Here is a 12,633-nt window from a genome sequence, read left to right as displayed (position 1 = left end):
AAGCTTCTGGTGTTATAATGACTCTTCTAAATGTGTATACCAAAGCTTTTATCTCAATGTGTGTGATGGCTGTCTATATGTTTTTTGTGCTTGAATGTTCATGTGCATGTTTGTGTATGTGCATGTTAATGTCTAAGGACCCTTGTATGTGTGTAGGTGTGGCTGTCTATGGGTGCCTATGTATTTGTATGCATGTGGATGTCAATGGGTGGCTTTGTGTGTGTGTGTGCATGTGGATGTCTATGGGTGGCTGTGTGTGTGTGTACATGTGGATGTCTATGGGTACCTGTGTGTGTATACATGTGCATGTCTATGGGTGGCTGTGTGGCTGTGTGCATGTGGATGTCTATGGGTGGCTGTGTATGTACATGTGGCTGTCTATGGGTGTGTGTGTGTATGTGAATATCTATGGGTGGCTGTGTATGTACATGTGGATGTCTATGGGTGGCTGTGTGTGTGTGTGCATGTGGATATCTTTGAGTACCTGTGTGTGTGTGTGTACATGTGGATGTCTATGGGTGCCTGTGTGTTTGTGTGCATGTGGATGTCTATGGGTGGCTGTGTGTGTGTGCATGTTGATGTCTATGAGTGGCTGTGTGTGTGTGTGTGTGTGTACATGTGGATGTCTATGGGTGCCTGTGTGTTTGTGTCATGTGAATGTCTATGGGTGGCTGTGTGTGTGTGTGTGAGTGAGCATGTGGATGTCTATGGGTGGCTGTGTGTTTGTGTGCATGTGGATGTCTATGGGTACCTGTGTCTGTGTTTTTTTGTGGGGGGGTCAGTGAGGCATGGAAAGTCACACTTTAAAATTAAGAGGAAGGCACATTTTAGAATTTGACCCTGGGAGCCAGATTCTCTATAAATTGCCCTGGAATAAATATAAATAAATAAAATATAGTCTCTTTAAGTGATTTGTCAATGTTTTGAATAACTTTGTGTATAAAAGAATATTTACAATTACTGCATTGCTGTAGTCATTCTTTATTGTTTCCGTGCAGGATGCTTGGGCACAAATAGATTCTTTTTTTTTTTGACATTGCGAAACCTTTTGAAATTATCTAAGGGTGGGGCTTTTATTTCCATCTCACAAACATTATAAAAGCATACTGTTCTATATATTATGTCTATAAAATACACAAGGCTTCAGAGTGTCGCTGAACTATTTCTTTTTCAAGCTGTGTAATCTCTGAGATTTTTGCAAAGACCTCTTAAAATGGGAAATGAAAACACTCATATTGCCAACGCCTGCAGCAGTGAGGTGTGGATTTTTTTTGAGTCAAGGAAGTTGCACCTTAATGAGATTGCAATAGAGGCCACTATCGATGGAGGGGTCAATGTGTCAGATAAGGTGGAAGCCAATGTAAATGTGGGGACCAAGATTACTGTGATTCTTAAACCAGACACAAGGATCCAGTTCTTACGAATTCCCTCTAGGGAGGTAATTAATATACCCCTGCAGGGCGACATTTACGTGACCGCCATCGCCAAACGTGGTGACAAAGATGAGCTGATGTGTTTCAACTTTATGGTTCCAAGTGATCGATCCATCATCGTTATTGACAGTGGGATGGTTAAGATGGCAATGTATGGGGCGCTGTGGAAAGATGAGGAGGGAAAATATCACTGAACATAAAAAGCCTGATGGTAAGTGCACAGATTGTAGGTAATTGCTGCTTAATCTCTGGAGTGTTTTATCAGAGGTAATTAAAGGAGCATTCATTAAAGGATGCTGAACATTTTCTGGTAACACTATTGTAACTGCTCATACAGGACTTTAGAAACCAAAAAACTACTGGCCTCTTAGATTTTATTTTTATACTTTTTCAAGACATTTTTCAAAGAGCTCTGATTATACCAGCTGCAGAGTTTAATATATATGGGAAATTGTTCCTTTAGCTATAATTTGTATATAAAATAGTTGTATCTCCCTATTGAAGCCAAAACGTAATCAAAGTAGCTGAGCTTGCAGGGAGAGCAGAGCTCATTAGCTTATCTCCATTTTTACATAACATCCTATCTTTTCTCTCACTGTATACACAGGGAAACCAATACTTTGAGAGAACAATGGAAACAAAAGCATTTTATCACTTTTCTGCTTTTTTTTTTTTTGGTTTAGAAACAAGAGTAAATGTGCGGGTTATTAATATCTGGCATAATATCCTTTTGAAACATCTCACATGGTAAAACACGTGTTTGTAAAAAGATGGTATTATAACTACTGAAACTGATGAGATGCAAATCTTTATCTCCCTGTACCAACCGTGTCTATACGATCTCATTGTACTGACCGTGCCATTAAATGCAGGTGATTGGCTCAACATAAAAGATTCTGGTACAGGGAGATTACATAAAAGCGTTTTGGTACAGTGAGATTATATAAAAGTATTTTGTTACAGTGAGATTAAATAAAAGCGCTTACATACAGTGAGATTAAATAAAAGTGTTTTGTTACAGTGAGATTACCTAAATGTATAATAAATAATCTTATACATGTAATTTACACATCATAGACACGTGTACTGTATACCCATAATGCTCATCTTAAATGTGTGTTTAATTAATTTACTAGATTTTTATTTTGTAAATGAAAAGGTACATTTTATACACGCACATTGCTATTGTCCTTTTGTAAACACTTGTGAGGTTTATTCATGCTGAATGTTTTTTTGTATTAGTGATTTGCATTTGTATAAGGGGTAATTGGTAGGTTTCTCAAAACTTTACAATGGGAATTACAGTTTATATTCAGCTCTGGTAATGTTAGTTTTGCTGTAGGTTAAACAATCCTTTCTGCTTGTAATACAAGCGCTCAGATGCTCACAGTACACTTTTACACTAACGCAATTTACACTAGAAATATTTAGCAAAATAACTCTCCACTTGTAATCTAGGCTGAAATGTTTTACAGTGTAAATTTTGGCAGCAAATGTTTTTTAGTTTTAGTCGTAGGCCTAGATTTGGAGTTTGGCGGTAGCCGTCAAAACCAGCGTTAGAGGCTACTAACGCTGGTTTTTACCGCCCTCAGGTATTTGGAGTCAGTGATTAAAGGGTCTAACGCTCACTTTCAAGCCGCGACTTTTCCATACCGCAGATCCCCTTACGTCAATTGCGTATCCTATCTTTTCAATGGGATCTTTCTAACTCCGGTATTTAGAGTCGTGTCTGGAGTGAGCGTTAGAAATCTAACGACCAAACTCCAGCCGCAGAAAAAAGTCAGTAGTTAAGAGCTTTTTGGGCTAACGCCGGTTTATAAAACTCTTAACTACTGTGCTCTAAAGTACACTAACACCCATAAACTACCTATGTACCCCTAAACCGAGGTCCCCCCACATCGCCGCCAATCTAATAAAAAAATTTAACCCCTAATCTGCCGACCGCCACCTACGTTATCCTTATGTACCCCTAATCTGCTGCCCCTAACACCGCCGACCCCTATATTATATTTATTAACCTCTAATCTGCCCCCCACAACGTCGCCGCCAGCTACCTACAATAATTAACCCCTAATCTGCCGACCACAAAGCGCCGACACCTACGTTATCCTTATGTACCCCTAATCTGCTGCCCCTAACACAGCCGACCCCTATATTATATTTATTAACCCCTAATCTGCCCCCCACAACGTCGCCGCCACCTGCCTACACTTATTAACCCCTAATCTGCCGACCGGAGCTCACCGCTATTCTAATAAATTTTTTAACCCCTAAAGCTAATTCTAACCCTAACCCTAACACCCCCCTAAGTTAAATATAATTTTATTCTAACGAAATAAATTAACTCTTATTAAATAACTTATTCCTATTTAAAGCTAAATACTTACCTGTAAAATAAACCCTAATATAGCTACAATATAAATTATAATTACATTGTAGCTATTTTAGGATTAATATTTATTTTACAGGCAACTTTGTAATTATTTTAACCAGGTACAATAGCTATTAAATAGTTAATAACTATTTAATAGTTACCTAGTTAAAATAATAACAAAATCACCTGTAAAATAAATCCTAACCTAAGTTACAATTAAACCTAACACTACACTATCAATAAATTAATTAAATAAAATACCTACAATTACCTACAATTAAACCTAACACTACACTATCAATAAATTAATTAAATACAATATCTACAAATAAATACAATTAAATAAACTAACTAAAGTACAAAAAATAAAAAAGAACTAAGTTACAAAAAATAAAAAAATATTTACAAACATAAGAAAAATCTTACAACAATTTTCAATTAATTACACCTACTCTAAGCCCCCTAATAAAATAACAAAGCCCCCCAAAATAAAAAATGCCCTACCCTATTCTAAATTACTAAAGTTCAAAGCTCTTTTACCTTACCAGCCCTGAACAGGGCCCTTTGCTGGGCATGCCCCAAGAAATTCAGCCCTTTTGCCTGTAAAAAAAAACATACAATACCCCCCCCCCAACATTACAACCCACCACCCACATACCCCTAATCTAACCCAAACCCCCCTTAAATAAACCTAACACTAAGCCCCTGAAGATCTTCCTACCTTATCTTCACCATACCAGGTTCACCGATCGGTCCAGAGTCTTGATCCAAGCCCAAGCGGGGGGCTGAAGAGTGATGTCCATCCTCGGGCTGAAGTCTGGATCCAAGCGGCGGCTGAAGAAATCCATCATCGGGCTGAAGTCGGAAGTCCATCATCGGGATGAAGTCTTCTATCAAGCCGCATCTTCAATCTTCTTTCTTCTGGAGCGAAGCGGAGCCATCTTCTTCCAAGCCGACGCGGAACATCCTCTTCAACCGACGACTAGACGACGAATGACGGTTCCTTTAAGGGATGTCATCCAAGATGGCGTCCCTCGAATTCCGATTGGCTGATAGGATTCTATCAGCCAATCGGAATTAAGGTAGGAATATTCTGATTGGCTGATGGAATCAGCCAATCAGAATCAAGTTCAATCCGATTGGCTGATCCAATCAGCCAATCAGATTGAGCTCGCATTCTATTGGCTGTTCCGATCAGCCAATAGAATGCAAGCTCAATCTGATTGGCTGATCGGATCAGCCAATCGGATTGAACTTGATTCTGATTGGCTGATTCCATCAGCCAATCAGAATATTCCTACCTTAATTCCGATTGGCTGATAGAATCCTATCAGCCAATCGGAATTCGAGGGACGCCATCTTGGATGACGTCCCTTAAAGGAACCGTCATTCGTCGTCTATTCGTCGGTTGAAGAGGATGTTCCGCGTCGGCTTGGAAGAAGATGGCTCCGCTCCGCTCCAGAAGAAAGAAGATTGAAGATGCGGCTTGATAGAAGACTTCATCCCGATGATGGACTTCCGACTTCAGCCCGATGATGGATTTCTTCAGCCGCCGCTTGGATCCAGACTTCAGCCCGAGGATGGACATCACTCTTCAGCCCCCCGCTTGGGCTTGGATCAAGACTCTGGACCGATCGGTGAACCTGGTATGGTGAAGATAAGGTAGGAAGATCTTCAGGGGCTTAGTGTTAGGTTTATTTAAGGGGGGTTTGGGTTAGATTAGGGGTATGTGGGTGGTGGGTTGTAATGTTGGGGGGGGGGGTATTGTATGTGTTTTTTTTACAGGCAAAAGAGCTGAATTTCTTGGGGCATGCCCCGCAAAGGGCCCTGTTCAGGGCTGGTAAGGTAAAAGAGCTTTGAACTTTAGTAATTTAGAATAGGGTAGGGCATTTTTTTATTTTGGGGGGCTTTGTTATTTTATTAGGGGGCTTAGAGTAGGTGTAATTAGTTTAAAATTGTTGTAAGATTTTTCTTATGTTTGTAAATATTTTTTTATTTTTTGTAACTTAGTTCTTTTTTATTTTTTGTACTTTAGTTAGTTTATTTAATTGTATTTATTTGTAGATATTGTATTTAATTAATTTATTGATAGTGTAGTGTTAGGTTTAATTGTAGATAATTGTAGGTATTTTATTTAATTAATTTATTGATAGTGTAGTGTTAGGTTTAATTGTAACTTAGGTTAGGATTTATTTTACAGGTGATTTTGTTATTTTAACTAGGTAACTATTAAATAGTTATTAACTATTTAATAGCTATTGTACCTGGTTAAAATAATTACAAAGTTGCCTGTAAAATAAATATTAATCCTAAAATAGCTACAATGTAATTATTAGTTATATTGTAGCTATATTAGGGTTTATTTTACAGGTAAGTATTTATCTTTAAATAGGAATAAGTTATTTAATAAGAGTTAATTTATTTCGTTAGATTTAAATTATATTTAATTTAGGGGGGTGTTAGTGTTAGGGTTAGACTTAGCTTTAGGGGTTAATACATTTATTAGAATAGCGGTGAGCTCAAGTCGGCAGATTAGGGGTTAATGTTTGAAGTTAGGTGTCGGCGATGTTAGGGAGGGCAGATTAGGGGTTAATACTATTTATTATAGGGTTAGTGAGGCGGATTAGGGGTTAATAACTTTATTATAATAGCGGTGCAGTCCGCTCTGCAGATTAGGGGTTAATAAGTGTAGGTAGGTAGCGGCGACGTTGTGGGGGGCAGATTAGGGGTTAATAAATATAATATAGGGGTCGGCGGTGTTAGGGGCAGCAGATTAGGGGTACATAGGGATAATGTAAGTAGCAGCGGTTTACGGAGCGGCAGATTAGGGGTTAATAATAATATGCAGGGGTCAGCGATAGCGGGGGCGGCAGAATAGGGGTTAATAAGTGTAAGGTCAGGGGTGTTTAGACTCGGGGTACATGTTAGGGTGTTAGGTGCAGACTTAGGAGGTGTTTCCCCATAGGAAACAATGGGGCTGCGTTAGGAGCTGAACGCGGCTTTTTTGCAGGTGTTAGTTTTTTTTTCAGCTCAAACAGCCCCATTGTTTTCTATGGGGGAATCGTGCACGAGCACGTTTTTGAAGCTGGCCGCGTCCGTAAGCAACTCTGGTATCGAGAGTTGCAGTGGCGTTAAATATGCCTGTACGCTCCCTTTTTGGAGCCTAACTCACTGAAAACCCAGCCATTCTGTAAACTCTCAATACCAGAGTTATTTAAAAGATGCGGCCAGAAAAAAGCCAGCGTAGCTAACGCACCCCCTTGGCCGCAAAACTCCAAATCTAGGCCGTAGTGTTTTGACTAAAATGCCATTTAAATTTTAGTCATATTTTAGTCATCTGAATTGTTTTAGTTTTAGTCGAATTTTAGCCGACTACTAAAATTCGACTGAAACTAAAATCTAATGGGTGAAATTGTGCATTATTTAAGCATTTCTCTAGAATTTCCATTCCAAACTCATTATATATATATTCCTGGATTAAAAGTCTAATAATATGTTATTATTTATGGTATTGGTATATGGTATTAAGGTTTGAACATGCAAATAATACAGAGACACAGATTTAGCCCTTGTAGTAACATCTTTATAAAAAAAGCAAGTTTCATATACAAACAAGAATATTGCTTTTTGAATTTTGACAAACAGAAGTGCAACTGTAATGCCATTGCACATATTATTACCTGAATATAAAACCTTTTAACAGTTCAAGTAACTTGTTAACACAGTACAAAACAAAACAATTCTGCAGCCAGCTAGTGCTACAAGACAGCAGCAGCAAAGGCGCAGACAGCATAACTACTAAAGTAATTAATCAATACTCAAGGGTAATGCTTATTTCTATAATAAGAATCAGTTACTAACTGTTCACATCTTCACACAGTTTATGATTTCAAATTTCAACAGTTCTAATTCTCAGATACATTCAAAGAAAAAGTGCAGAGGCTACAAATACAATGCCAGCAGCCATACTGTTTGGAACTATAACAATCACCACTTTTTATAACTCCTCCTATAACACACCATTAACTTACAATGAGATGCATATTGTTGCTATAGGAAGTGCTGTCAATACAGCAGAGAATACTATTCATTCAGTGCTAAATTTTATAGCTAGCTACTAGGGCTGGATTTACATTTCTGGCAGTGGCACCACATTGTGGACATGTGTAAGGTAGGGCAGCCTTACGCTGAGGTCCTGCTGCTGACTGCCCTAGGGGCAGAACCTGGGCCTGACGTAAGGCTGCACTGACTGAATGGACAGGCATGATTGTATAGGTGCAGCCTTTCTTCTCTGAGATGTGTCCTCCTGTCAATGTACCACATAGGACAGACACTGGACGCCTCAGTCAGCAGCAATTAGGCAGAGAAGGCAGGTGCCACCTGCACAGTGCCCCTCTATAGAGGGTAGCAGTGCCTGTGACGTGCCTACTCTGCCTAATTATAAATCTGGCCATGGGTATACTATAGGTTTATGAAGGGCTGCCAATAGCATGAGTGAATACTATTCACTGCTAGATTCATTGACATGACATCATTCATTCATAGCAACAATTTCCATCTAATTGAAAGTTACTGTAACTAAACTTACTGGTCTATTTTTCTTTTTCTTTAATGTGATATATTTACCTCTATTATCAATGCTAAGAGAGAGGGAGAGAGAAAGAGAGGAGTTGATTGGTGGTGGTTGATATTAAAGTTCCACAGAATCCACACACACTCACTAATGGCATTGTAGCACTAGCCTATGCATTTTTTCTATGAATGTATTTGACAATTAGAACTGTTGAATTAATGATTCTTCCAATAGCAATAAGCAGTGAAGTACATCACAACCCAAACCCCCAAGTATAGGTATGCTACAATGCTTCTTAAAGGGACACTGAACCCACAAAAAATATTTTGTGATTCAGATAGAGCATGAAATTTTAAGCAACTTTCTAATTTACTCCTATTATCAAATTTTCTTCATTCTCTTGGTATCTTTATTTGAAATGTAGTAATGTAAGTTTAGATGCCGGCCCATTTTTGGTGAACAACCTGGGTTGTTCTTGCTGATTGGTGAATTAATTCATCCACCAATAAAAAAAATGCTGTCCAGCCGTCTGAACCGAAAAAAGCTTAGATGCCTTCTTTTTCAAATAAAGATAGCAAGAGAACAAAGAACAATTGATAATAGGAGTAAATTAGAAAGTTGCTTAAAATTGCATGCTCTATCTGAATCACAAAAGAAAATGTTTGGGTTCAGTGTCCCTTTAATATGTTATAAATAACTGGAGAATAAAAACATTTCTATTTGTGTCGATTGATTTTAAGGAAAGCACTTTGTGCCAATATGACCCTCGCTCTATTCCGCCGGCCTCGAAAGAGAGGTCACCTGTGAGACTGAATATCCTCTCTGCAAAGGCTTGATAAACTGGCATAACCAACAGGTCTAATGCAAAAGGTTTTAACTGGTGAAAAAAGTATCATTTTTTGACAGCCAAAAATCTGTTCCAGTGTCGTCATCAGTGATGGGTTGTTGCAAAAGCTCTTCCTCCTTATATTTTCTGATCTGCTGCTCTATGCTGTTTGGGTGGTCCTCTGCCTGGGTCTTCTGTGGCATTTTAAGAGAAACCAAAAGACTGGGTGCTTTGATGTGGATGGTGTGGCTTTTTCCTGTGATTTCTCAATATTCTCCTCTTATGCAACTGCAAGTGCATTATCTTCTTCAGACAGATCCTCATCTTGTGTGTGGGGAAATATGGATTTTCTTACCACCTACTCCTCTGCCTGTTTAAGCAGTTCCTGAATATTATCATCAGCCACATCAACAAGGGTTTCACAGACAGTAGGGTTGAGAAGACCAGCAGCAGCTGCAAGTGGGGAGAACCTTTCATCTGTTGTATCTAAGAATGAAGCAAAACACTGGTTCTCATTCCATTTCATCTTCTGTACAATTGTGGCAAGGTCTTGGCAGCTAGTGTTCTGTTTAAAGTCATCAAGGTGACTGAGCAGATCAAAGAGGGCAGGAACAGCCAGGGACATGGGCATGGTGTCACTCTGGAGGGTTTTAGTATGTTCTGCAAATGGCAGCAGCAGGTCATGCAATGATGTGAGCTTTTGCCATTCACAAGGGAGAAAGTTGTCCCATCCCATGTTGTTTGCGATTTGGCAGACCGAGTCTTTCACGTTGAGGAGTTGTGCGATCATGTTGAATGTACTTGACCAGCGTGTGGGGCAGTTATTTAAAACAATAAGGCCACACTGCTCCAATCTCTTCTGTGTTGTAACGGAAGACTTGCAAAAGAGTTTCACTACTGACCTTGCTTTATCAAGGATTCTCTTAATACTTGCCTCCTTCTGCACCATGTGGACCACAAGTTGTAAGGTATGCACCACACACGTGTCAGGCTCATGTTGATCTGTTGGTACCTAACAGGAGGACAGAGCACAGCCAAATAAGCATAAAGTATAGAAAGGGTTTACATTCAATTTATTTAACCCTCAATATCTTAATGATGGGAATACTTTTACACAAGATTAATACAAATTTCAAAGTAGTGGAAGTAGAAAAATAACAACAAAATATACAGAGTCAGACAGCTCGCCCCCAACATCAATCTCATAGACATCCATTCCATGTTATAATTGACTGTCATGAAAAAGATAACAAAACTAATAAAGATGGCTCACCACAAATCATCAATTGCAGGCTCAGATGACTCAGAATCACTTTCTGTTATGGGTGAGTCTTCTATAATAAAGCTGGGTGGTTCTTCTATTTCTGCTGTGGTGTGTTAAAATGCTGCTGTCGTATTATTCCCTTTGATTGTTATCACTGTAAGGATCTTCCTCTTTGGTATGTCCCACTCTTGCAAGCATTTTTCCACACATGATTGGATTGACTGTACAGTGTGTGGGTGTGCTACTTGTTCAAGGGCCAACAATATGTGTTTAGCTTAATTTTGGTGAACACAAAAGTAGCACGAACTTATACCAAGGAATGAAGCTGTCATATTTTTGTCCACAAATCAGTGCAAACAGATACTCTCTGGGCAGCAGCCAGTCTCTTTTTGAATTTTTGTTTTTCATCTTCATAATGTTTGTCAATCAGATTGTTTATTTTAGTTTTCTTTGGAATACTCAGTCTCCTATCTACGGTCTCCATCATGTTAACAAAGTCCTCATCTTTAATCATTCTGACTGGTAATCAATCCAGTGTGCCCAATTCATTTTGCTATGGCATCCCCCCTGGCCTGTTGTTCCTTAGAGTCATTTTTGTATTTTGAAGCACTTATAAGAGCTGTGTAAATATTTTGATGTGGTGCACTGGCTTGATTTGGCCCATCATTTAATGTTTTCTGTATCTGTGGGGTTGAATCAGGGGGAAAAAAATAAAAATTTTCTGAATTTTTCTTTCTATCTCAACCATCCACAGCTAAAAGTTCAGTTGTCTCTATATACTACATTTATGTCCCTTCCTCCTACAATATATCAAAGTGTTAGTTATCTAATCAATACAGACAGCATTGGTTTCTTTAGGCCTGAATTAAAGGGACATAAAACATGTTGTGAATGGAATGGGATAGAGAGAGACAAAATATAATAATATGTATGTTAATTACTTTACCTGCAATTGTATACTGCAGTAACTCACCATTAACCCTTTCTTTTTAGTTTCTGAATTGTAAAGCTCTAACTCCCCCCACACATTTCCTTCTATAGCTGTATCTATATCTATTGTGTTTTTTTGTTGGTAGAATGCAAAAGTGCGTAGGGATTATTTGTTGGAGCATGCCTAGAAGCTGTAAACTCAGTTGAAATATAATGCCTGTGTAAAACACTAATAAGGGGGGGGGGGTGGAGTTGGCTGCTCCCGGCCAGGGGGCAGCTTAGCTATGTTTTGAAAATGATAAAAAGAAAATACTTGACAGCAATTTTTAAACATTTTTTTATGCAAACTGTTTTAATTAATTAACCCTTTTAGGATATGCACAGATCTCAACCTGTTTTATGTCCCTTTAAGTTTAGTGAAAACACCAGTTTGGGTTACCTCCCTGAATATTATAATGTTAGCTTAAAAAACATTTAAGTAAAGTGTGCATACCTTTGTATGAATTTCCGGATGACTCATCTGCAAATGACGCTTCAAGTTTGTTGTATCTGTACCAGTGATTGTCACTCCACATGGTTTGCAAAGGGTCTTGTTCTCCTTCGCATTAACCCTTGATGGCTCTGAGCCGTCACAGAGTTTCTCACTCTGGTGCAGAGCCGTCATGAGCACTCTCCCACCTTGAGGGAGATCTGGGGGCTCCCACCTGCTCCTACCCCGACGATCAGGTCTGCATAGTGACAGGCAACGCTGGGACTTTACGTGATGTGCGGTGACGTCACGCGCAATAACGTGATGATGTCACTGTGCAACTTTATTTATACTTAACAATGTTAAGTATAAGAGCAGGGGGCATGCTGCTTAGAAGCCTGTATCTCAGGCATCTAAGCAGCTACAGACCCCAAGACCCACTGTTGGAAAGGTAATCGCCTAAACTTTCCAACAGTGTAAGTCTTGGGGTCTGGAAAAAAAAAAGTTAATTTAAAAAAAAAAAAAAAAATCCTTAAAAAATCTTAGCACCCAGGTGGGAAAGTGCTTAGCACTTAAAGGGTTAAATGTAAAATGCATCCATAGATCTTCTCTTCTCTTTCTCCCAGACGCTAACATTTCTGTACAGTTGTGCAGCAGTGTATGTTGCTACCTGGTGGTAACTGGTGTTACACACAAATAAATATATTACTAGTAGTCAAAATGGTAATACAGAAAACAGAAAATTGCTGTGTGTATGTGTAAGG

The 12,633-nt window shown here is 38.9% G+C and overlaps 1 long non-coding RNA gene across 1 annotated transcript in view; it reads left to right on the top strand.

The window, feature by feature from the left end:
* The first annotated feature begins 1,097 nt into the window (after positions 1-1,097).
* The window catches only part of LOC128639698 (uncharacterized), a 29,568-nt gene continuing 18,032 nt past the window's right edge, over positions 1,098-12,633 (top strand). Inside the window, exon 1 of the long non-coding RNA XR_008399241.1 lies at positions 1,098-1,644. This is a non-coding gene — a long non-coding RNA (uncharacterized LOC128639698). The remainder of the gene's footprint in view (positions 1,645-12,633) is intronic.

This window comes from Bombina bombina, chromosome 9 (assembly GCF_027579735.1).
Source record: "Bombina bombina isolate aBomBom1 chromosome 9, aBomBom1.pri, whole genome shotgun sequence".
Taxonomy (NCBI): Eukaryota; Metazoa; Chordata; class Amphibia; order Anura; family Bombinatoridae; genus Bombina; species Bombina bombina.
This window is presented reverse-complemented; position numbering and strand designations above follow the sequence as displayed.